Source organism: Colobus angolensis, unplaced genomic scaffold (assembly GCF_000951035.1).
Source record: "Colobus angolensis palliatus isolate OR3802 unplaced genomic scaffold, Cang.pa_1.0 Scaffold366, whole genome shotgun sequence".
Classification (NCBI taxonomy): domain Eukaryota; kingdom Metazoa; phylum Chordata; class Mammalia; order Primates; family Cercopithecidae; genus Colobus; species Colobus angolensis.
In genome coordinates, this window is record NW_012116999.1 from 476,764 (window position 1) to 484,914 (window position 8,151).

Below are 8,151 nucleotides of genomic sequence, written 5' to 3' on the forward strand. Positions count from 1 at the left end.
GTTTATATGTATAAATATTTGATTAAAATATGTGTCTCCATCTGCGTGTAGGCACCATATGTGCCCAGCATGTAGTACTGTGCATGGCACATGGTGGATGATCAGGTACTTGTTGAATGAATGGTTTGGTGAATAAGCTATTTCTTATAGGAATTAATTATATTACTTATCTTCATTAAGCCACAGCTCTTTCAGTCTTTAATTTCATAAAATCATCTTTTTTTCTAGCCTCCTAATTCCCCAAAACTGTTTTGTTGAAGGTTATGACATTAATTCCTTGGAATTAATGTCATAAGTGCAAAATCCAGTCAATTTTTTGATATTCTATCTCAGTTTTTCTGTAGCATTTGACACCGTTAACTGGTCTCTCAAGGCTGGCTTGGAGCACTTTTACTTTTTTGGTTTCCAGGATATTTTATTATGCAGCTTCATCTTCTACTTTTTAAATTACTATTTCTTTACCTCTGTTGTTTTTAGCTTTCCTCCAAATTTTTTCAAATGTGAGCATTTACTAAGGTTCAGTTCCTGACCCTGGAACTACTGTTCTAAACTAATTACTCTGGTGAGTTCTACCTTATACCTTCAATCACCTTCTCTAGATTTTTAGACTTAACCTATCGTAACATCAGGGCTCAAGCTCCCTGATGTAAATTGCCTATTGAACATTTCTGTGAATGTCCTTCAGTTACCTAGTTTCCTTCTTATTTTTCCCTTAACATACTAACTCTCTCAGATAAGTATGGGAAACTAATTCATCTTGTTCACCCCTTATTAAACTACTCAGACTTGGCAATTCCTTCTGTTCATTCCTGCACATGCATACATTCATTTTAGTTTCCAGCTTTAAATTCTCAGTCCTCCAGAGTAGAAAATAAACTCTCTATGTCTTAGTTCACACTGTAACAGCAAATTTAAAATTGAAGGTGCTGACCAAATGCTTCATACAATAGTGCCAAATAAGGGGATGAATACTTTCAGTCAACAAATAATTTGCAGCAAATAATTAATTAAAAATATTAATTCAACAAATGTTTATTCAACAGCTATAATATATGGTACACTGAACAAGACATAAGGCATTTGATATCATGAGAATTACATTCATAAGGAGAGAGAGGAAATAAAATTAAATGTATAAATAAGGGTATATGGGAGAATAACGTATCTACAAAAAAGAAAGAAAATGAGGCCATGTGATGACTGTGAAATGGTAGTTGCAAAAGCATTTCATACAGAAAGAATAATTGTGATGACTATTCCATCAAACTCATTATGTTAAAATGGGAAGTGGAAAAGCAACTCTAGATTTAGTGTACGCTGCCACAGCTAATCATCATGTTATACACTTTAAATATATGTAATTTTATTTGTAAATATACATCAATAAATCTGAAATAAAATGAAATATAAATAAATAGACTACACATCAATGATAAATGAGAAACTAAATTTTGCAATAAACTGAATCAGTCATAGAAGTAAAGACTGCCTGAGGAAGAGTACAGAAGGACCTGGCTGATTATAATCCTGAATTATTTCACTGTTGAATTTCGTATCTTTATGATTTATAAAGGGAAAATTACTTTGTTTTTGCATAAGCCATTAAGGACTACGTTTTACAACATCCATGTTCTTCCTACTAGATAAGGGAATGTAAATCAAGTACACAGTGTACATTTACCTCTTTAAATGCATCTTCTCACAAAGCATTATGTTCCTTCACATATTAGTACCTCATAGAACAGAAGAGAACATATATCATATGTTGGTTTTGCTGCCCATTTCCCTTTATATTAAAAATACTTGGAAAAATACATTCTAACAAACCAGTATTTCAGAAGCTAGTCTTAAGAAGATGACCTAAGAACTTAGTTGAGATTCAGCATAGATTCAAAATAAATCTTTTCAAATACATATACACACTTCACTTTTTAATTTTATACATCCAAACTCAATACATTCTTTTTAGTTATTGATATTATCATATAGGAAGGTTCAGCAACCAATCTTTAGTGAGGATTTCCACCATATGGAAGATGGCAAAGATCATAACAATGCCAACCACCGGAAAAGAAAAAAGGTATAGCAAGATCAGTGTATTTAGTATGTATCAGTCTCCCATGGGTGGAAGGTTCCTCCCAAGAGGTGACACAGAGTGATGGATGGCACACCCCTCCTCTTGCTACAGGTGAAGACTCATTCTCTCCCTATTGAGGGCAGATACACTAGTCAGGCTGGCCAGGTGCCATAAGATGCACATGGTTAAGCGGTACAAGGAAGTTCACTGTGTACTCAGAATAGGGAAAGATTTCTCCTAATAAAGAAGAAGAATCTGGAGAGTGGGACAGCTCAGGACAGCTCAACCATCCAATCTCCAGAGAAGGGAATGTTCCCAGCCCAGAGCACTGACTGAACAATCCTGGAGTGGCGGCAATAGATCAATCAGTACCTGATTCCACAACATAACAACATATATGCATTCCAGTGTCATCACAGAAAGACTTCTGGTAAAGGGTAAAGTTAATGATGTCACGCATTTTGAATATTTGCCTTGTGTTTTTGTGTTGTGATAAAATTAACATAAATTACCTTAACATAAATTTACCTTAACAATTTTAAACCATACATTATGGTATTATTAACTACATGCACATTGTTGTACAAGATCTCTCTAGAATTTTTTCATCTTGCATGACTGAACCTCTTTACCCATTGAAAGACAACTCTGTTTCCCCTTTCTCCCAACTCCTGGCAATCACCATTCTACTTCCTGTTTCTAAGAATTTGATTACTCAGGCAGCATCAAGTGGAATCATGCAGTATTATTTTGTGATTGGTTTATTTCACTTTTAATGTCTTTATGGTTCATCCATGCTATGGCATATGACAGGATTTCCTTCTTTTCTAAGGCTGAATAGCATTTGGCTGTGTGTATATACCACATTTTCTTTAATAATTCATCTGTTGATGGACACTCAAGTGGCTTTCACATCTTGACTATTGTAAAAAATGTCACAATAAACATGGGTGTACAAATATCTCTCTTTGAGATCCTGTTTTGAATTTTTTAAATATATATCTACTAGTGGGATTGCTGGGTCATATGGTAGTTGTACTTTTAATTTTTTGAGGAAACTACAACTATTTTTCATAGTGGCCGCACCATTTTATAATTCCAACAATGCACAAGGGTTCCAGTTTCTTTACATCCTCACTAACACTTGTTATTTCCTATTTTTTGATAGTGTCTATCGTCTATCCTAATGGCTGTAAAGTAATATCTCATGTGATCTTTATTTGCATTTCTCTGATAATTAATTATATTGAGCATTTTTTTCATATACCTGTTAAACATTTGTATGTCTTCCTTGGAGAAACATGTATTCTTATTCAGCTTATTTGCCTATTTATTAACTAGGTTTCATTTTGTTGTTGTTATTGAGTTGTAGGAGTTCTTTGTATGTCTTGGATTTTAACCCTTTATTAGGTAATATTTTCTCCCATTCTGTAGGTTTCTTTTTCACTCTGGATTGTTTCCTGTGCTGCAAATAATTTTAATTTTGATGCAGTCCTGTTTGTCTATTTTTGCTTTTGTTAACTGTGCTTATGGCATCTTATCCAAATAAATAATTGCCCAGTCCAATGTCAGGAAGAATTCCCTCAAGGTTTTCCTTTAGGGATATTATAATTTCAGGTCTTATGTTCGGGCTTTAATCTATTTTGAGTTAATTTATACATCTGTATACAATAAAGGTTCAATTTCAACTTTATCATGTAGATTTCCAGATTTTCCAAGCACTATTTGTTGAAAAGACGATTCTTTCTCCATCGTGTAGTCTTGGAGCCCTTGTTGATGATTAGTGGACCAAATACATGAAGGTTTATTTCTCTGTTCTCTATTTTGTTCCATTGGTCTACATTTCTGTTTTTATGTCAATAATACATTGATTTGATTACTGTAACTTTACAATGTGTTTTGAAGTCAGGAAATGAAAGGTCTCTAGTTTTGTTCTTCCTTTTCAAGAATTTTTTGACTATTCAGTATCCATTGAGAATACATATTAATTTTGGGATTTTTGTTCTATTTCTGAGAAAAATGCCATTGAGTCTTTTATGGGGACTGTAGTGAGTCTGTAGATCACTTGGATACACTGGATATTTTGATAGTATTGAGTCTTCTAATTCCTGAACATAGGATGTTTTTCCATTATCTGTGTCTTCTTTAATTTCATTCAACATTTTAAAATTTTCTGTGGATAGATTTTTTGCTTTCTTGGTTAAGTTTATTCCTACATATCTTGTTCTTTTGGGTGCTATTGTAAATATATTTTTTTTCTTAATTTTCTTTTCAGATCATTTACTGTTAGCATACAGAAGCACTACTGATCTTTGTGTGCTGATTTTGTATCTTGCAACTTTTCCGAATTCATATATTTGTTCTAATAATTTTGTGTTTATGTAATATTTAGGATTGTCTATACCTAAGATCACATCATCTGCAAACAGAGACCATTTAATTTATTCTTTTTCTGATTTGGATGCCTTTTATGTCTTTCACTGGCTTAATTGCTTGGCTAAAATTTCCAGTACTATGTTGATAAGAAGTGGTGAAAGTGAGCATCTTTATTTTTTTTCCTGATCTTGTATGAAAAGTTTTCAGTCTTTTACCACTGACTATAATATTAGCTGTAGGCTTTTCATAAATGGTCACTATTATGTTGGAAATTTCCTTCTATTCCTAGTTTGTTGATTTTTTTTTTTATCATGGAAAGGTGTTGAATTTTGCCAAATGCTTTTTTTGTATCCGTTGAGATGATCATGTGACTTTATGCTTTGTTCTGTTAATGTAGCATGTTACTGTGATTTTTTGAAATGTGGATTCATCCTTGCATTCCAGGGATTAATCCTATTTAGTCATGGTGTATAATCCCTTTAACGTGCTAAAATTCAGTTTGCTAGTATTTTGTTAAGGATTTTTGCATCAACCTTCATCAGGAATATTGACCTGTAGTTTTCTTTTCTTGTCGGATCGTGTTTCTGGCTTTGGGGTCGCAGTAATGCTGACCTCATAAAATGAGTATGGAAGTGTTCTCTCCTCTTCATTATTTGACAGAGTTTGAGAAGGAATTATGTCAGTTCTTCCTTAAATATTTTCTTTGTTGGGAAGTTTTTGATTATTGATTAAACCTTACTACATATAGGTCTGTTTAAATTTTCTACTTCTTCATGTTTTAATCTTGATAGGTTGTATGTTTCTAGGAATTTATTTACTTTGGATTACCTGTGTGTCAGAGTGTAATTGTTCATAGTAGTTTCTTATAATCCTTTTCATTTCTATGACATCAGTTTTAATGTCTCTTCTTTCATTTCTGAAATTGTTTCTTTGAGTCTTCTTTTTCCATAGTTAATTTAGCTGAGGGCTTATCAATTATGTTGATTTTTTCTACAAACCAACTCTTAGTTTTGTTATTATTGTTTTTCTATTTTGTATTTCATTTATTTCTGCCCTAATCTTTACCATTTCCTTCCTTCTGCTAACTTTGATTCATTTGTTCTTATTTTCCTAGTTCCTTGAAATGTCAAGTTAGATTGATTTGAGGGCTCTCTTTTTTTCCCGAAAGTAGGCATTTAACTGCTGTAAACTTCCTTGTTAGCACTGTTTTTGCTGCATTACATAAGTTGTTGTATATGTGTTTTTGTTTTCATTTGTCTCAAGATATTTTCTAAGTTCCCTGTGATTTCTTGTTTAACCCATTGGTTGTTCAAGAATGTGTTATTGGACTGGGCGCAGTGGCTCACGCCTGTAATCCCAACACTTTGGGAGGCCGAAGCAGGTGGATCACCTGAAGTGAGGAGTTTGACACCAGCCTGGCCAACATGGTGAAAACCTGTCTCTACTAAAAAATACAAAAATTAGCTGGACATGATTGCAGGCATCTGTAACCCCAGCTACTCGAGAGGCTGAGGCAAGAGAATCACTTGAACCCAGGAGGCGAAAGTTGCAGTGAGCTGAGATTGCACCACTGCACTCCAGTCTGGGCGACAGAGCCAGACTCTGTCTCAAAAAAAAAAAAAAAAAAAAGTGTAATTTTATGTCTACATATTGGTAAATTTTTTAGTTTTTCTACTACTATGAATTTTTAGTTTCATTCCAATGTATTCAGAAATAAATATTTGGTATGATTTTAATCTTTTTAAGTTTGTTAAGATTTGTTTTGTGACTTTATTTGTGATTTATCCTTGGGAATGTTCCATGCGCACTTGAGAAGAATGTGTTTTCTGCTGCTGTTGGATGGCATGTTCTTTATGTCTGTTAGATCCAACTGGTCTGTAGTGTTAAGATCTTCTGTTTCCTTATTGATGTCCTGTCTGTTTTCTTGATCTGTTATTGAAAGTAAGGTATCAAAATCTCCTACCATTACTGGCTCAGTGTCTATTTCTCCCTTCAATTCTGTGAATCCTTGCTTCATATATATGAGTGCCCTGCGATTCAGTGTAGATACATAATTGTTATATCTACCTTGTGAATGAAGTCTTTTATCATTATATAATATCTGTATTAGGGCTCTCTAGAGAAACAGAACTGATAGATAGATGGATAGATAGATAGATATAGATACAGATACAGATAGATAATAGATAGGTAGATAGAAAGAAAGGGAGAGACTTATTATGAGGATTGGTTCATACAATTTTGGAGGTTGAGATCTGCTGTCTGCAAGATGAAGCTCCAGGAAAGCTGATAGTGCAGTTTCAGTCCAAACCCAAAGACCTGAGATCTAGGAAAGTCAATGGTGTAAGTCCCATTTTGAATCCAAAGGCCTGAGAACTGGGGGGAGCAATGTTGTAAATCCTGGTCGGAGTTCAGAGGTCCAAGAATCAAGAGCACTGATGTTTGAGGGCAGGAGAAGATGTGTATCCCAGCTCAAACGGAGAACGCAAATTTGCCTTTCCTCTACCTGTTTGTTCTATTCATACCCTCCACTGATTGGATTATATCCATCTACATTAGTGAAAGTGATCACCTTACTTAGTATACAAACTCAAATGTTAATCTCTCCCAGAAACACCCTCATGGACACACCCAGATGTAATATTTTACCAGCTATCTGGGCATTTCTTAGCCCAGCTAAGTTGGCACATAAAATAAACCATCACAGTTTGCAAATATGAAAGAAACAGTGAACCTAAAGTAAAAATTAAAGACCAAAGATAATTATTCTTTGTAGTGTTCTTTGTGGACACTCATGACTATAACTCACAGGACTATACTTCCTTCAACTTCCAAGATAGAGGCTAAAGGATGGCTATGGCCTCTATGGTGTAGGATAAAAGAACCCAGTACCAATGTTGCCAGAGGAGGCAGCAGATAGTATTATACAAAGACATATTCATATCACTATATTTCTAGGATTTTCCTATCTTCTCAAGTTGTTGGAGCACCATTCTAAGCATTTGGTCACTGTCTTCCATTTGACTATCTATTGCAGCCCAGTTCTTGTGGTGTGCAATAGGAATCCAGCAATGAATACTGAATGTCACCTACCTTCAAAAAAGTCACAGTGTTCTGGAGGAATCTGTCATGCATATTAATATTCTTTTGAAAAGTCAAAGGAGAGACCAACTAACTTCAACGATGGAGAAAATGGAAGGTGGAATTTTAAACTCTACTCATCCTTCTCCTAATCACAGTTCATCATTCCTAGAGTACAATCTAACATTGACCTACATTTTATACAATAATAGTTGATATTTATTGAGAGCTTAATATATTCTCCTATACAGGTTAATTGTACAAGTTACCCAGATATCAGCAGAGGTCACTCTGGTTTTTGACATTTAGATAATTTAAGTGTTTATTATTCATTATCTGGAGCCCAATGCCCTCCCCAAGATTTCTGCTCTCCTGGGAACTTACCTTGTCACTTCTGGCTCTAAGCTCCCTCTTTCACAGATGGCTGAATCTTATTTTCTTTTTTTTTTTTTTTTTGAGACGGAGTCTCGCTCTGTCGCCCAGGCTGGAGTGCAGTGGTAGGATCTCCACTCACTGCAAGCTCCGCCTCCCAGGTTCACGCCATTCTCCTGCCTCAGCCTCCTGAGTAGCTGGGACTACAGGCGCCGGCCACCACGCCCGGCTAATTTTTGTATTTT